This window comes from Macaca nemestrina, chromosome 8 (genome assembly GCF_043159975.1).
Source record: "Macaca nemestrina isolate mMacNem1 chromosome 8, mMacNem.hap1, whole genome shotgun sequence".
Lineage (NCBI taxonomy): Eukaryota > Metazoa > Chordata > Mammalia > Primates > Cercopithecidae > Macaca > Macaca nemestrina.
The window spans coordinates 123,765,127-123,783,767 of record NC_092132.1 but is presented as its reverse complement, the minus strand read 5'-3'; the positions used below and the strand labels follow the sequence as shown (position 1 = coordinate 123,783,767).

Sequence of the window (18,641 nt, the reverse complement as noted above, 5' to 3'; positions counted from 1 at the left end):
CTTTTCATTTAGTGGCTTAATTTTACATTTTAATTGTTTTTTCTGTTTTTAGAGACAGGGCCTTGCTGTGTTGCCCAGGCTGGAATACAGTAATGCGATCATAGTTCCCTGCAGCCTAAAAGTAGGCTCAAGCAATCCTTCTACCTCACCCTCTTGAGTAGCCAGGACTACAAGTGTACATCACCATGCCTCACTCGTTTTCCTATTTTTAATTTTAGAAGAGACGGTGCTATGGTTTGGATTTGTGTCCCCACCCAAACCTCATGTTGAATTGTAATCTCCAGTGTTGGAGGAGGGTACTGGTGGGAGGTGATTGGATCACGGGGCATATTTCTCCCTTGCTGTTCTCATGATAGTGAGTTCTCACTGGTTGTTTAAAAGTGTGTAGCACCTATATAATCCCAGATACTTGGGTGGCTGAGGCACAAGAATCGCTTGAGCTTGAGAGGCAAAGGTTGCAGTGAGTTGAAATTGTGCCACTGCACTCCAGCCTGAGAGAGCAAAACTCTGTTTCAAAAAATTAAAATAAAATAAAAGTGTGTAGCACCTCTCCCTTTTCTCTTCCTCCTGCTCTGGCCTCGTAAGATATGCCTGCTTTCCCTTTGCCTTCCACCATGATTGTAAGTTTGCTGAGGCCTCCCCACCCATGCTTCCTGTACAGCCTATGGAACCATGAGCCAATTAAACCTCTTTTCTTTATAAATTACCCAGTCTCAGGTAGCTCTTTATAACAGTGTGAGAATAGACTAATATAGATGGGATCTTGCTGTGTTGCCCAGGCTGGTCTCAAACTCTTGGCCCCAAGTCATCCTTCCACCTTGCCCTCCCAAAGTGCTGGGATTACAGGCATAAGCCACTGTGCATGGCCTATTTTAAATTTTTACTTTATATTCATTGTTTGGAAGAAGGAAACTTAGGGAAAGCTGTTGTTACAGTCAGGCATGAGCAGGGCAGGAGAGGGCTCCTCTCACCCCACCAGGAATGTCAGGTGACCATTGGTTGTCAGACTCTCTCTAAAATAATAACTGGTCACAGCCGGTGCCAGGGAAAGGCAGTCTCCCAATAGAAACACCTGAAACTGGTGATCAGCAGCTTCCCGATAAGATCTCAGGAGTTGGGTAAGAGGGCTCAAGCATGCGCATTAAGAGGCACACGGGCCAAGTTTAACTGGTATGTGACCTTCCAGGAACATCCAACTGGTAAGGGAAGAATGCTTCAAGGGAGCAGGGGTACAGTTCCAGTAAACACACTGAACATGCTCACCTCCCAAGTGCTGGTAGGCCGCTGTGCATGCAGACAGACGGCCCCGAGGGAGGAATCAGGGGAGAAGGGACGCAAGACCCCAGAAGTATGTCAACATATTACACCCTAAGTCAAAGGTCAAATGGCACACTTGATCTCTCAAGTCACACGCTTGGCCCTCTTGCCAGTGTACTTCCCTTCCTTTCATCCCTGCTCTAAACATTGAAATAAACTTTCACTGCTGCTCTAAATGTTGCCTGAGTCTCTTTCTGCCTTATGCCCCTCAGTCGAATTATTTCTTCTGAGGCGGCAAGAACTGAGGTTGCTGCAGACCTGTAAGACTGCACCACCAGTAACAAATTTACTTCATTCTGCCATCAAGTGATAACTGCCTTTGACTCCCCTCACCTGTTAATCATCTCAACCAACTAAAAAGATACCTAAATTCTCGGCCGGGCGCGGTGGCTCACGCCTGTAATCCCAGCACTTTGGGAGGCCGAGACGGGCGGATCACAAGGTCAGGAGATCGAGACCATCCTGGCTGACATGGTGAAACCCCGTCTCTACTAAAAGTACAAAAAAACCAGCCGGGCGAGGTGGCGGGCGCCTGTAGTCCCAGCTACTCGGGAGGCTGAGGCAGGAGAATGGCGTAAACCCAGGAGGCGGAGCCTGTAGTGAGCCGAGTTGACGCCACTGCACTCCAGCCTGGGCGACAGACTCCGTCTCAAAAAAAAACAAAAAACAAAAAACCAAAAAAAAAACCCTAAATTCTCAAAATACCCCACAAAGCAAATTAGTCCACACCCACACGAACCAAGAGTTATAAAGTGTGTGCATATATTACCCTTCACCTGTTCTGGGTTTCTCTAGCATTAACAGTCTCTCTGCCAGGCCCAGTGGCTCATGCCTATAATCCTAGCACCTTGGGAGGCCGTGCAAAGCTTATAGCTTGCAGTGAACGCCAAGAATTAGTTCTCAGACAATTCCAGCTGAGCGGGGCGGGAAGCAACTCTTCTGAAAGAGTGCCGCCCCAGAATCCGTCCACCAAGTATTTATTGAAGGGTTTGTTAAACTGCACACATCCACCAGATGGCCATTTGAGGTCGGGTACTTTAGGCACGTATGACCTCGTAAGAGCCCTCCAACCGCATTCTCAGGAGGCTGTTTTCAGCGTTCCTTATCACACACTCCACTCCTTGTCCTGTTTTCAGGGTCAAGGAGTTACATTCTTATGCACAAATAACATACACACAGTGCCTCAGCATTTTTCCATGCCCCGACCTCAAATGCCATGTACCTAAGCTTGAATGTGTTGCTGTGCACCCCCTACAGGCCAAGGCAGGTAGATTACTTGAGCCCAGGAGTTCCAGCCAGCCTGGGCAACATAGCAAGACCTCATCTCAAAAAAACACAAAAAAACCGTTTTTGTCCCCTCAGAACCTTTTCCCCGCCTTCTAATTCAACTTGCCCAATCCTGAAAATATCTTCCCAAGACCCTGATTCCTTCTCAAGCATTCATCCTCTATCAAACTTTAAAGGGCCAACATTTTCTTTTTTCTTTTTTTCTTTTTAGACGGAGTTTCACTCTTGTTGCCCAGGCTGGGGTGCAATGGCACGATCTTGGCTCACCACAACCTCCACCTCCCGGGTTCAAGCAATTCTCCTGCCTCAGCCTCCTGAGTAGCTGGGATTACAGGCGCCCGCCACCATGCCCAGCTAATTTTGTATTTTTAGTAGAGACGGGGTTTCTCCATGTTGGTCAGGCTGGTCTCGAACTCCTGACCTCAGATGATCTGCCCGCCTCAGCCTCCCAAAGTGCTGGGATTACAGGCGTGAGCCACCGCGCCCAGCCTCCAACATTTGCTTTTGCCTCCACTTAGTAACTTTCAGTCTTCAGGGGTTTAAATACTGGCCTTGGAACCAAACAGAACTAACTTGCATTTCTACTTCACCCCTACTGGTCTTATGACCTGGAGCCAATATTCGACCTTTCTAAGCCTGAGGCTTAGAAATGAGAGAAAAAATGGAAAGTACTCAACACAGTGTGAACTAAAATAGTAAATTATAGTTACAGGTTGAATATCCTTTAACCGAAATGTCTGGGACCAGAAGTGTTTCAGATTTCAGAAATTTTTGGATTTAGGAATATTTACATAATGGGATACTTTGGGGATAGGACCCAGGTCTAAACATGAGTTCATTTATGTTTCATATACGCCTTATATACACAGCCAGAAGGTTGTTTCATATGCCCTATATACACATAGCCTAAAGGTAACTTTATACAATTTTCTTTTCTTTTTCTTTTTTTTTTTTTTTTTTGAGACAGAGTCTTACTCTGTCTCCCAGGCTGGAGTGCAGTGGCGCAATCTCAGCTCACTGCAACCTCCACCTCCCTGGTTCAAGCAATTCTCCTACCTCAGCATCCTGAGTAGCTGAGATTCCAGATGCACGTTACCATACCCAGCTACTTTTTGTGTTTTTAGTGGAGTCAAGGTTTAACCATGTTGGCCAGGCTGGTCTTGAACTCCTGAGCTCGAGGGATCTACCCACCTTGGCCTCCTGGAGTGCTGAGATTACAGGCATGAGCCACTGTGCCAGACCTATACGGTATTTTTCATAATTCTGTGCATGGAACAAAGTTCATGTACATTGAACCATCAGAAAGCAAAGGTGTTACTCAGCTACCCATGTGGACAATCTGTGGTTGTTTGTTTGGCATCATCAACATTCCTGACTCTGAATTTATATGCTTCTGTTTAGAAATAATTTTCTTTTTTCTTTTTTCTTTTCTTTTTTGGAGACAGGGTCTCACTCAGTCACCCGGGCTGTAGTGCAGTGGCGCAATCTCAGCTCACTGCAACCTCCACCTCCCAGGTTCAGGTGATTCTTGTGCCTCAGCCTCCTGAGTAGCTGAGATTACAGGTGCATTCCACCACACCCAGCTAACTTTTGTATTTTTTGGTAGAGACGGGGTTTCACCGTGTTGGCCAGGCTGGTCATAATCCACCTGCCTCAAGCTCCCAAAGTGTTGGGATTATAGGCATAAGCCACCATGCCCAGCCATTTTCTTTTTCTTTCTTTTCTTTTTTTTTCTGAGACGGAGTCTCACTCTGTCACCCAGGCTAGAGTGCAGTGGCACAATCTCGGCTCACTGCAACCTCCGCCTCCTGGGTTCACACCATTCTCCTGCCTCAGCCTCCCCAGTAGCTGGAACCACAGGCGCCCGTCAGCATGCCCGGCTACATTTTTGTATTTTTAGTAGAGATGGGGTTTCACTGTGTTAGCCAGGATGGTCTCAATCTCCTGACCTCGTGATCCGCCCGCCTCGGCCTCCCAAAGTGCTGGAATTACAGGCATGAGCCACCGCGCCCGGCCAATTTATTTTTATTTTTATTTTTTTAGAGATGGAGGTTCATTCTTGTTGCCCAGGCTGGAGTGCAATGGCATGATCTCGGCTCATTGCAACCTCCGCCTCCCAGGTTCAAGCAATTCTCCAGCCTCAGCCTCCAGAGTAACTGGGATTATAGACATGCGCCACCACGCCAGGCTAATTTTGCAATTTTTTAAGTAGAGACGAGGTTTCTCCTTTTAGTCAGGCTGGTCTCAAACTCCCGACCTCAGGTGATCCGCCCGCCTCGGCCTCCCAAAGTGCTGGAATTACAGGGGTAAGCCATCGCACCTGGCCTATGTGTAGAATTTTTTTTTTTTTTTTTACTTGTGGTATCATGTTGGTGCTCAAAAAGTGTCAGATTTTGGAGAATTTCAAATTTTTAATTCTCAGATTAGGGATGCTGAACCTGTGTTATTATTATTAGAACCCAACTCTCCAGTTAACCTTTGTTTTTCTTTTTTTAGAGACAGGGTGCACTCATAGCTCACTATAACCCCAAACTCCTGGGCTCAAGCTATCCTCCCACCTCAGCCTCCCAAGTAGCTGGGACTATAGGCACTTGCCACCACAACTGGCTAATTTTTTCCAATTTCCTGTAGAGACAGGGGTCTCACTATGTTACCCAGGCTGGTCTCAAACTCTAGCCTGAAGTGTTCCTCTTACCTTGGCCTCCCAAAGTGCTGAGATTACAGGCATAAGCCACCTCACCCAGCCCAGGTTAAACTCTTTTTCAAAGGTCACCAGTGATTTCCCAATTGCCAAATCCAGTGGCCTCTGTGGCAGGTTGTATAATTGCTCATAATTATTCATTTCCTCTTCCTGAAGCAGGAGTACGCCTCCCACCCTGTGGAACACAACAGTGGCATGTGACTTGCTTTGGATAATAAAATATGAACAGGACACATATGGCATCCAAGGAGAAGCTTTGATGTAAGAACTAGCCGGGCCAGGCGCAGTGGCTCACACCTGTAATCCCAGCTCTTCAGGAGGCCGAGGCGGGCGGATCACCTGAGGTCAGGAGTCCAAGACCAGCCTGGCCAACATGATGAAACACTGTTTCTACTAAAAATATAAAAATTAGCTGGGTGTGGTGGCATGCGCCTATACTCCCAGCTACTCAGAAGGCTGAGGCAGGAGAATCACTTGAACCCAGGAAGTGGAGGTTGCAGTGAGCTGAGATTGCACCACTGCACTCCAGCCTGGGCAATAGAGCGAGACTTTATGTCAAAAATAAAATGAAATAAAATAAATAAAATAAAGAACTCGCTTGAGATTCACTGTCTTGCCTGTCCCTCACCCATAAGACTCTGCAGTATTCCAGACTGGGGCACTTGATCCTGGAGCAAAGATAACCTGGAGTGTTGCTGTGGCCCATCCACAATGACACACAGTAGGCATGAGATAGAAGCTTTGAGGCTAGGCCGGGTGGGGTGCCTCACGCCTGTAATCCCAGCACTTTGGGAGGCCGAGATGGATGGATCATGGGGTCCAGAGTTCAAGACCAGCCTGCCAAGATGGTGAAACCCTGTCTCTCCCAAAAATACAAAAAAAATTAGCCAGGCATGGTGGTGGGCACTTATAATCCCAGCTACTTGGAAGGCTGAGGCAGGAGAATTGCTTCAACTCGGGAGGCAGAGGTTGTAGTGAGCCGAGATCGTGCCACTACACTGCAGCCTGGGCGACAGAGCGAGACTCTGTCTCAAAAAAAAAAAGCAAAAAACCTCTACCAGAGAGCCAAACCCCATTGCCGCACATGCACACACACACACACACACACATTCTCTCTCTCTCTCTCACACACACACACTCTCTCACACACACACACACACACGTAGACTTTCCCCAGGTAGTTATTGACAGGATGGAGTCACATACCTCATCTAAATCAATCAATCCCCATGAAAGGGAAGGAAACTACCATGACAATGTGAAAGAAATTTTGATTCACCTTTCTGGAGATGGGGAGGGAGTAGCCTTCCTTGAACACACGAGGGAGCAAAGACTGAACTCACATCTTCAAAAAGTCGGGACCAAACTAGCTTCTTACCTTGCAGAAACAATAAAAAGTCATTCCATAACTCAAACTTTCTTTCAAGTTTTCTCTTTGATAACCGTCATATCTTCACATGCAATACTAAGTGTTTATGATCAACTTCGATAATAATTATCATAATAAAGAAAATAATATCTCATAACATTTACATAATTCATGATTTTTGCTAAATCAGTATATTAGAGTTCTCCAGAGAAATAGCAAATAGGATATGTGTGTGTGCGTGTGTTTGTGTATAGACAGGAGGAGAGAGAGACCGAGAGAGAGGGAAAAAAAGAAATAGAGACAGAGTTAGAGAAGGATGTATTTATTTATTATTTAAGACACAGTCTCACTCTGTCACCCAGATTGGAGTGCTGTAGCATGTTCTCAGCTCTCTGCAACCTCCACCTCACAGGTTCAAGCAATTCTCCCGCCTCAGCCTCCTGAGTAGCTGGCATTACAGGTGCGCACCACCACACCTGGCTAATTTTTGCATTTTTAGTAGAGATCGGGTTTCACCATGTTGGTCAGGCTGGTCTTAAACTCCTGAACTCAAGTGATCTGCCCACCTTGGTCTCCCAAAGTGCTGCAATTACAGGCGTGAGCCAATGCGCCCAGCCAGAGAGGGATTTATTATAAGGAATTTCTCACATAATTATAGAGGCTGACAAGTCCCGAAATGTGCAGCTGATCTGGAGGCACAGATGACTGAAGATGTCCTTCCAGTTTAAAGCCATGCAGGCTCAAAACAGGAAGAGCCAATGTTTCACTTCTAGTTCTAGTTTCAGTTCTATCCTAGCTCTAGACAGTCAGGCAGGAGGAGCATTCCTCTTACTCATGGGAGGGTCAGCTTTTCTGTCCCATTCAGGCATTCAATTGATTGGATGGGGCCTTGCCACATTAGAGAGGGGAATCTGCTTGATACATCTGCCAGTTTAAATGTTCATTTTGGTCAGGTGCAGTGGCTCACACCTGTAATCCCAGCACTTTGGGAGGCTGAGGCGGGTGGATCACCTGAGGTCAGGAGTTCAAGACCAGCCTGGTCAACATGGTGAAACCCCCATCTCTACTAATAATGCAAAAATTAGCTGGCTGTGGTGGCAGGTACCTATACTCCCAGCTACTTGGGTGACTGAGGCAGGAGAATCACTTGAACCCAGGAGGCAGAGGTTGCAGTGAGCCGAGATTACGCCACTGCACTCCAGCCTGGGTGACAGTGTGAAACTGAGTCTCAAACAATAAATTAAATAAATAAATGTTCATCTCATCCAGAAACACCCTCACAGACACACCAAGAATACTGCTTGACCAAATGTCTGGGAACCCTGTGGCTCAGTCAAGTTGACAAGTAAACGTAACCATGGCAATTTGGCACCCAGACCCCTCCTTAAACCATACTGAATAACCAAATAAAGACAATAACAAGGTCATAATTCCACCTACCATGATACCACTATCCTGCATACAAACAAAAACAAATTTAATCCCTTTCCTAGAAGAGAAGGTCAAGTCCTTGGGTCATGTTTTCTCTTTGATATCCCATAACTTTTTTTTACTTGTATAAATTTAAGGGGTACAAGTACAGTTTTGTCACATGGATATTTTGCATAGCAGGGAAGTCTGGCCTTTTGGGTAAGCATCACCCAAACAGTGTACATTGCACCTATTAGGTAATCTCTCATCCCTCATCGCCCTCCCACCCTCCCACTCTTTCAAGTTTCAATGCCTATTCTTTCATACTCTACACACTCTATGTCCATGTGGACACATTATTTAGATCTCATTTATAGATAAGAACACATGGCATTTGACTTTCTGGATTGTTTCACTTAAGATAATAGCCTTCAGTTCCATCCATGTTGCTGCAAAAGACATGGTTTCATTCTTTTTTATAGCTGATAGTATTCTGTTTTATTTATACACACCCCCCCCCCCACATTTTCTTTCTTTTTTTCTTTTTTTTTTTTTTTTTTTGATATGGAGTCTTGCTCCATCACCAGCCTGGAGTGCAGTGGCGCGATCTCAGCTCACTGCAATCTCCGCCTCTCAGGTTCAAGTGGTTCTCCTGCCTCAGCCTCCCCAATAGCTGGGACTACAAGTATGCATCAACATGCCCGGCTAATTTTTTGTATTTTAGTAGAGACGGGGTTTCACCATATTGCCCAAGATGGCCTCGATCTCCTGACTTGATCTGCCTGCCTTGGCCTCCTAAAGTGCTGGGATTACAGGCGTGAGCCACTGCACCTAGCCTACCACATTTTCTTTATCCAGTCACCCCCTGATGGATACTTACGTTGATTCCATATCCTTGTTTTTGTGTATAGTGCTGTGATAAACATAATGAGTGTAAATATCTTTTTGATATAATGCTTTTTCTTTTGGGAAATCTCATAACTTTTTAAACAATTCTTAAATACTACAATATTGCATCAATACATCTTAGGTTATATGATGCAGGAAAAAGAGAAGGAAGAAAACAAAGATAATTTATACACACACATACACACACATGTAATCATGGCAATTACAGTCCTCATTTCTATAACTGGTCACATGGCTCTCCTATGTTAAGTGGGAACATATGGTACTTGTCCTTTTATCCCTGGTTTATTTCACTTATGATAATGAACACCAGTTATATCTATGTTGCTGCAAATGACAGAATTTCATTCTTTTTTATGGCTACATAGTATTCCATTGTGTGTATGTGTCACATTTTCTTTAACCATTCATCTGTTGAAGGACACTCAGAGTTCATCTTTTTGCTGTTGAGTATAATACTCCTTAGGCTTTAGATCTTTTTCTCTAGAGTATACCAAGGCAATGCTGGCATTTCTTTCTTTTCAAGACAGAGTCTTGCTCTGTTGCCAGGCTAGAGTGTAGTGGTGTGATCTCGGTTCACCGCAACCTCCACCTACTGTGTTCAAGCGATTCTCAGCCTCCTGTGTAGCTGGGCCTACAGGTTCACACCACCATGCCCAGCTAATTTTTTCTATTTTAATAGAGACAGGGTTTCACCATGTTGGCCAGGATGGTCTCGATCTTCTGACCTCATGATCCACCCTCCTTGGCCTCCCAAGTAGCTGGGATTATAGGTGTATGCCACCATGCCCAGCTAATTTTTGTATTTTTAGTAGAGACAGGGTTTTGCCATGTTGGCCAGGCTGGTCTCGAACTCCTGACCTCAGGTGATCCCCCCCTCCCCCCAAACTCAGCCTCCCAAAGAGCTAGGATTACAAGCATGAGCCACCATCCCTGGCCTTGTTCCATGTTTTAGCCAAACAAACTAACTTTTAGAGCCCTTTCTAACCTCCTAAGCTGTAACATTAAATTGGCAGATCACTTGAGGTCAGGAGTTTGAGACCAGAGTGGGCAACATAGTGAAACTCCTTCTCTACTAAAAATACAAAAATTAGCTGGGCATGGTGGCAGGCACCTATAATCCCAGCTACTTGGGAGGCTGAGGCAGGAGAATTCCTTGAACCTGGGAGGTGTAGGTTGCAGTGAGCCAAGACTGCACCACTACACTCTAACCTGGGCAACAGAGCAAGACTCTATCTCAAACAAAAAACAAACCATTAAATTGACAGTCTCTGTTTAGTGGGCCCGTGTCAGTAAATTTGACTTGATCCAACTTTATTTTTCTTTCACCATTATCCCATAGTCTTAATATCCATTCCCACACATTTCGCCCTGGATTTCTGTATGTGTAAATTGGAAAAACGATGTACTCCTTTTGGAGTACAGCTTACCTCTTCACGGGTCATGTTTTGTACTTCACCTTTTGTGGCTGGCTGGAACTTGAGTCTAGTCATAGGTTTAGAAGCAAAGACAGGTGATGAGGGTGTGTCCTGAATAGAACCAGCAGAGTCGTGCAAGTTAATTACCTCAGAAGAGGACATTATAATATCTTCAGGCAAAGCAGAGACGGAATAGCTGCTTCTACTGGCAGAAGACTCAGCAGAATTTAGGGGTTCAGTGTCCACACCCTCATCAGGATCTTCCCATATATCCCCATTCCAATTTTCAGGATCTCATTCTTTTCCTTCCCAATCAATGCCCTCACTTTGACAGCAGATGCCCCGAGAGGTTGGGAATTTGATTTGCATTGTAATTCAGCCACTTGCTGGATAAGACTCTGGGAGTGCTTTTCAGTAATCTCAGCTCTGAAGCTACAAAGATTTTAAATGCTGCCTTAATCATATCATATATTATAATTATATATTTCTGGACTCTATTTTGATCAACCAATGTGATTTTAGCCATATATTGTGGACTTTCTTGAAGAGGGATACACATACACGACGGTGATACAGTTTTATTTCCAATGGGTGACCACAAGATGGCGCTAGGTGACTACAATGATCTGCTTACCAAACATTAAAGCCCAAAATTAAGCATAAAGGTTAAGTAATTGCCATATACACAAAAAGGAATACCTTTTAATGTAATATCTTAAAGTTAATACATTTTAAAGCCTGATATATTTTTAAAAGAAATGTGGCACATAAAAAAAAGTGCTTGATTAAAATATGCACTCAGCTGAGCACAGTGGCTCACGCCTGTAATCCCAGCAGTTTGGAAGGCTGAGGCGGGCAGATCATCTGAGGTCAGGAGCTCGAGACCAGCCTGGCCAACATGGTGAAACCCTGTCTCTACTAAAAATACAAAAAATTTGCCAGGCACAGTGGCGCATGCCTGTAATCCAGCTAGTCAGTCAGGAGGCTGCGTCAGGAGAGTTGCTTGAACCTGGGAGGCAGAGGTTGCAGTGAGGCAAGATCGCACTTTTGCACTCCAGCCTGAGTGACACAGCAAGACTCTGTCTCAAAAAAAGAAAATAAAAAATAAAAAAACAATAAAATGTGCACTCAAACAAGGAGTCTCCTCTCTTGTTATCGAGGGACAATTCAGAATCAATGCCAAATATTGTTTTAGTGTGAAAAATCCCTGCTTTAAATTGAGGCTCATGATTTTATGCTCCTGCTCTAGGGAATTAGACCTACCATGTTGTATTAGCTATGCCTTTTGTTTTCTGTATTCCGATACTTGGACATTTGGGAGCCTTGCTAATCCTGGAGGGCTGCCTGTCCCAGTCCCATTGCTAGCAAATTTCTAGAGACAGTAAATGATTAGGGGACTAATCATTTACTTCATAGGATCTGTGAGCGTAACAACTATATTTTCTTTTCTTTCTTTTTTGAGGTAGGGTCTGGCTCTTCACCTAGGCTAGGGTGTAGTGGTACGATCCGGCTCACTGCAGCCTCCGCCTCCTGGCCTCAAGGGATCCTCCCACCGCAGCCTTAGGAGTAGCTGGGACTACAGGCACTTGCCACTACAACTGGCTAAGTTATGTATGTTTTGAGGAGAGACGTGATCTCACCGTGTTGCCCAGGCTGGTCTTGAACTCCTGGACTCAAGTGATCCTGCAACCTTGGCCTCCCAAAGTGCTGGGATTACAGGTATGAGCCCCCATGCCCAGCCACAACTATATTTTCAGTGGCACTTGGCTCCTCATCTAATGACCTTGCCATACTAAATAATAATAAAACCTATATTTTTAAAGCAAGTGTCAGACTTTGCTGGTTACCTTCTCAACCATTCCCCTACTTTCTTGCTAAAGGCTTTGTTCAAGACAGCAGTGGATTCAGCTTAAATGCTTACCTTGCCAGGTTCCTTGCAGCTAGCTTGTCGTGTGACACACACATGATTTCTACATAAGGAGAAATCTCCTGGCAATTTTGGGGTAAGTTTTTGTTTCCTGATTCAGATACCACCTCTTTCTCCTTTTTCACCCTTTTTGGAACACAGACATGAGACTAGAGATAAAGGAGCTATTTTACAATCATGAAGTGACCAACTCAAGCATGAAAGCTACCTTGTAAGGATAGTGAAATGGAAAGACAAAGGAAGCTTGGGGCCACATACAGTGGTTCATGCCTGTAATCCCAGTACATTAGGAGGCTGAGGCGAGAGGATTTCTTGAGCCCAGGAATTGGAGACCAGCCCTGGCAACAAAGCAAGACCCTGTCTCTACAAAAAATATAAAAATTAGCTGAGTATGATGGTGCATACCTGTAGTCCCAGTTATTCAGGAGGCTTCAATGGGAGGATTGCTTGAGCCCAGGAGGTCGAGGCTGCAGTGAGCCATGATCACACCACTGCACTACAGCCTGTGCAACAGAGCAAGGCCCTGTCTCTAAAAGAAAATAATAATATACTAATATTTAATATTAATACTCATAGCTTTTTGAGGGGTTTCTCATTGAATCCTTCCAAAATGGTATGAGGTAGATAAAAATGTTCTGACTTTACAGATGGAGAAGCTGAGGCATAGAAGTGTTATATTTTCCAAGGACATACAACTCTAAGTGGAGGAGTCAAGATCCAAACCCACTTCTGCCTGTCTCTAAAGCCTGAGCTAACAACTATGAACTATTGCAATTAATTGAAAGGTAAACTCTTTGGAGAGTCATGTTTGTATCTTCACAGTGCCTAGTGTACTGCTAGATACCAGTGTTATTTAATCAAGATAAATAGACCGGGCGCGGTGGCTCACGCCTGTAATCCCAGCACTTTGGGAGGCCAAGGCAGGCAGATCACGAAGTCAGGAGATCCAGACCATCCTGGCGAACATGGTGAAACCCTGTCTCTACTAAAAATACAAAAAAATTAGCCGGGCTTGGTGGCGGGCGCCTGTAGTCCCAGTTACTCTGGAGGCTGAGGCAGGAGAATGGCGTGAACCTGGGAGGCGGAGCTTGCAGTGAGCCGAGATCACGCTACTGCACTCCAGCCTGGGCAACAGAGTGAGACTCTGTCTCAAAAAAAAAAAAAAAAAAAAAAAAAAAGATAAATAAAATTAAGAGTAATCAAAAGAAAAGAATTACATTTTGGGCCATATCAAGATAAAGTAAACATAACCAAAAACTTAGTTTCAGTATATTTAAATAGACTTAATCTTTATTATTTGTGGATTCCATATTTGCCAATTTGCCTACCCATTAAAATGTATTTGTAAGCCTGAAATCAATACTTGTAGCACCTTCATAGTCACTTGCAGACATGTGCAGAGTGGAAAAAAATTGGAGTGCTGGGATTACAGGTGTGAGCCACCACGCCCAGCCGATTTCACTGTTTAAAATGGCCCTACATGGTGGCTCAAGCCTGTAATCCCAGCACTTTGGGAGGATGAGGTGGGTGGGTCCCTGGGGCCCAGGAGTTTGAGACCAGCCTGGCAACATAGAGAGACCCCCATCTCTACAAAAAATATTAAAATTAGCCAGGTATGGTGGCAGGTTGTCTGTGGTCCCAGCTACTGGGGAGGCTGAGGCTGGATGATCCACTTAAGCACAAGAAGCAGAGGTTGCAGTGAGCTACTCTGCACTACTGCACACCAGCCTGGAAGACAAAGTCAGACCCTGTCTCAAAAAAGAAAAAAAAAAAGACATTTTCTCACCACAAAATAATGACAACTATGCAAGATAATGCCTATGTTAATTAGCTTGATTTAGCCGTTCCACTATATATACACAATTTATTAATTTATTATTATTTTTTGAGAGGGAGTCTTACTCTGTCACCCAGGCTGGAGTGTAGTGGTGCAATCTCAGCTCACTGCAACCTCCGCCTCTTGGGCTCAAGCTATTCTCCTGCCTTGGTCTCCCAAGTGGCTGGGATTACAGGCACGTGCCACCAGGCCCAGCTAATTTTTGTATTTTTAATAGAGACGGGGTTTCGCCATGTTGGCCAGGCTGGTCTCTTGAACTCTTGACCTCTGGTGATCCATCCACCTTGGCCTCCCAAAGTGCTGGAATTACTAGGCGTGAGTCACCATGCCTGGTCTTTATTTATTTATTTTCTGGAGACAGGGTCTTGCTGCCATCCAGGCTGGTGTGAAGTGGTGTAATCTTGGCTCACTGCAGCCTCTGCTCCTGAGTTCAAGCGATTCTCCTGTCTCAGCCTCCCGAGTAGCTGGGATTACAGGCATACGCCACCACACCCAGCTAATTTTTGTATTTTTAGTAGAGACGGTGTTTCACCATGTTGGCCAGGCTGTTCTCAAACTCCTGGCCTCAGGCCATCTGCTGCTATAAAGATACTACCTGAGACTGGGTAATTTATAAAGAAAAGAGGTCTAGGCTGGGCATGGTGGCTCACGTCTGTAATCCTAGCATTTTGAGAGGCCGAGGCAGGCAGATCACAAAGTCAGGAGTTGGAGACCAACCTGACCAACATGGTGAAACCCCATCTCTACTAAAAATACAAAGATTATCTGGGCATGGTGGTGAGCGCCTATAATCCCAGCTACTCAGGAGGCTGAGGCAGGAGAATCGCTTGAACCCAGGAGATGGAGGTTGCAGTGAGCCGAGATTGCGCCACTGCACTCCAGCCTGGGCCACAGAGCAAGACTCCGTTTCAAAAAAAAAGGAAAAGAGGCTTAATTGACTCACAGTTCCACACAGCTGGGGAGGCCTTAGGAAACTTACAATAATGGCAGAAGGGGAAGTGGACACCTTATCACCAGGCGGCAGGAGAGACACAGAGGACGTGAGAGTGCAGGAAAAGCTATCATTTACAAAATCATCAGATCTTGTGAGAACGAACTCACTATCACGAGAACCACATGGGGGAACCGCCTCCAGAATCCAATCACTTCCCTCCCTCCACAGGTGGAGATTACAGGTCCCTTCCTGTATACATGGGAATTACAATTCAAGAGGAGATTTGGGTGGGAACGCAGCCAAACCATATCAGCTGGGGTGATCTTTTTTTTTTTTTTTTTTTTTTTGCAAAGACGGTCTTGCTCTGCCGCCAAGGCTGGAGTTCGGTGGCATGATCTTGGCTCTCCGCAGCCTGGAACTCCTGGATTCAAGTGATCCTCCCGCTTCAGCCTCTTGAGTAGCTGGGACTGCAGGCATGTGCCACCATGTGTGGCTGGCGAGGGTAATTGATAATGACCACCAAGGTGAAATTGGACTGCTAGTCTACCAAGAAGCTAAAGAAGACAACCTAGAGATCCTGTAGGAGATCTGCTAGATTGTTGCTTAGCATTCCTATGCCATTTTTAAAGTCCATGGAAAACTATAACAGCCCAATTCAGGCAGCACCACTAACGCACAGACTCTTTCCAGACCAAAGATTTGGGTCACCCCAACAGGTAAAGCACCACAACTGACTGGGCGCAGTGGCTCACGCCTGTAATCCCAGCACTTCAGGAGGCCAAGGTGGGCGGATCACCTGAGGTTGGAAGTTCGAGACCAGCCTGACCAACATGGAGAAACCCCATCTCTACGAAAAATACAAAATTAGCCAGGCATAGTGGTGTATGCCTATAATCTCAGCTACTTGGGAGGCTGAGGCAGGAGAATCGCTTGAACCCGGGAGGTGGAGGTTATGGTGAGCCAAGGTCATGCCATTGCAGTCCAGCCTGGACAGCAAGAGCGAAATTCTGTCTCAAAACAAACAAACAAATACACAAAAAAACCCACAAAGAACCACAACCAGTTAAGCAGCTAAGGCACTTGCTAAAGGCAAAGGGAAAATGGAATTGGTAGTGAAAAAAGGTATTACAGATACTAGCCATGACCATGTGTCCAGTTACAGAAACAAGGACGATAACTATTATATTTCCTTGTTTTATTATGAATGTTTGTGCACAGGCACGCGTGCACACACACACACACACACACACATATGTATCAGATGTTTTTTCCCTTATCCATCTACTATGTGACATAAGATGTATTAATTTTGTTATAGTATTTAAGTGCTATTAACTTTACATTACAGAATTTGAATTATGGGATATCAAAGAGAAGAGCAAACATCAACCAAGGACTTTGTATCCTCTTCTGGGGAAAGGGTTTGTGTTGTGGTTGTACCCAAGATAGTTGTATTCTGTTAGGTGAAAGTATGACCTTGTTATGTCTTACTCAGGTATTAAGTATGGTTTAAAATGTAGGGACTGGGCTCAGTGGCTTACCTGTGCCTGTAATCCCAGCACTTTGTGAGGCCAAGTCGGGAGGACTACTTGAGCTCAGGAGTCGAGACCACTCTGGGCAACACAGCAAGACCCCATCTCTACCAAAAAAAAAAAAAAAGTAGCTAGGCAGGCCTGGTGGTGTACACCTGTAGTCTCAGCTGCTTGGGTAGCTGAGGTGGGAGAATTGCTTGAGCCCAGGAAGCCAAGGCTTTAATGAGCCGTGATCACACCACTGCACTCCAACCTGGGTCACAGGTTGGAGCAAGATGCTGTCTCGAAAAAAGAAAGAAAATTATATACACACACACACACACACACACACACACGAATGTCTCTTAGTATTCCTATACCATTATTACAGGCATAGGAATGCATATATTACACATATATTTATATATAATGTATATTATATATGATGTATATATATGTTTATATATAATATATATTTATAATATATAATATACTAATTATATATAATTATATATAATAGATAATATCATATATTATATATAAATATATATATTTATATTACATATATAATGTATATAGGTGCCAAGGTGACTGGGGTGAACTTGGAATGATTGGTCACAATGGTATCAACTTGGTGGGTATTTTTGGATAAGATATTAATCTCACAATACGTTGGTGAACTTTGTGTAAAGCAGATTGTCCTCCGTTATGTGTGTGTGTGTATGTGTGGGATGCTTAACTGGTAAGTTGAATGCCTGAGCAGAACAAAAAGACCACTTCTCTAAGCAAGGGGGCCTCTCTCTCAACCTTCAGACTGTGTCTGAACCACTGGGTCTCCTGGTCTCCAGCCTGCCGGCCTCCACAGCACATTTTGGACTTCCCAAACTCCATAATAGTATGAGTGAATTCCTTATAACAACTCTGTTTCTGCATGCGCACATATCCTATTATTCTGAAGAATCCAAATATGCCTGCTTACTCATTTTTCAAAAAGGTAAAGAATTAAAATGTTGACGTTTCCAATACTTTTGATCTTAGTGTCAAAAAATCATAGTAACACACTCTGCTGCCTTGCATCCAAAGTCGCTGCCTGACATCCCAGGAATGATACTGTGAAACACAACATCGGGAAGATGGAAATGAGTAATCTAAGTGAAAAATGTCATACACAAAGTGAATATGTAGTGCAGACCTACAATGTGACAAGATGTTATGGCAACACATAATAGAACACACAAAACTACTTACGTCTTCACAAAGGTGATGTTTTAGTCCAGTCTGATAAAATGAGTAGGAGATTGCCAGGTACAATTAAAGATTAAAGACAGGCAAATTCTTCTTCTTCTTCTTTTTTTTTTTTTTTTTTTTTGATGGAGTCTCACCCTGTTGCCCAGGATGGAGTGCAGTGGCACGATCTTGGCTCACTACAACCTCCACCTCCCAGATTCAAGCAATTCTCCTGCCTCAACTTCCTGAGTAGCTGGGATTACAGGTGGCTGCCACCATACCTGACTAATTTTGTACATTTTTAGTAGAGCCAGGGTTTCGCCATGTCGTTCAGGTTGGTCTCAAACTCCTGACCTCAGGTGATTCGCCCGCCTCAGCCTCCCAAAGTGCTGGGATTATAGGCGTGAGCCACTGCACCCAGCCAACAGGGGCAAATTCTTTACTATTCCTTTCCACCTAGAGGTGAAGTTCAATTCACTTCCTCCTGAATCTGAGCTGGCCTTAGTGACTTGCTTAACCAATATCATGTAGCAGAAGTGATGTTCTAGAACTTCCAAGGTTAAGTCATAAGGCTTGTAGCATCTGCCCAGGATTCTCAGAACACTTTGACAGCCGAAAGGTTCCACTTAAGTCCACTGCTCTGAGACCGCCATGCTGAAGAGGCAACATGTAGGCACGGCTTTCCCTCGTCTCTGCCTATGTGTCAGACATTTGAATAATTCTCTTTTGGACTCTAGACCAGCCCATTTGCCAGTTGAATATCACCAAATAACCCCTGCCAACACCAACAGAAG

At 44.6% G+C, this 18,641-nt stretch overlaps 1 protein-coding gene across 2 annotated transcripts in view; it reads right to left on the bottom strand.

Annotated features, from left to right (window-relative positions):
* The window catches only part of LOC105481966 (general transcription factor IIE subunit 2), a 106,336-nt gene extending 88,449 nt beyond the window's left edge, over positions 1 to 17,887 (bottom strand). Inside the window, exon 1 of one of the 2 annotated variants that reach the window (XM_071068432.1) lies at positions 17,869 to 17,887. The gene's annotated coding sequence lies outside the window, so the exon portion shown is untranslated. Of the gene's footprint in view, positions 1 to 6,584; positions 6,604 to 17,868 lie in introns of those variants that run through there. The other variant, XM_071068430.1, reaches the window with a different exon arrangement.
* Positions 17,888 to 18,641: the final 754 nt, after the last annotated feature.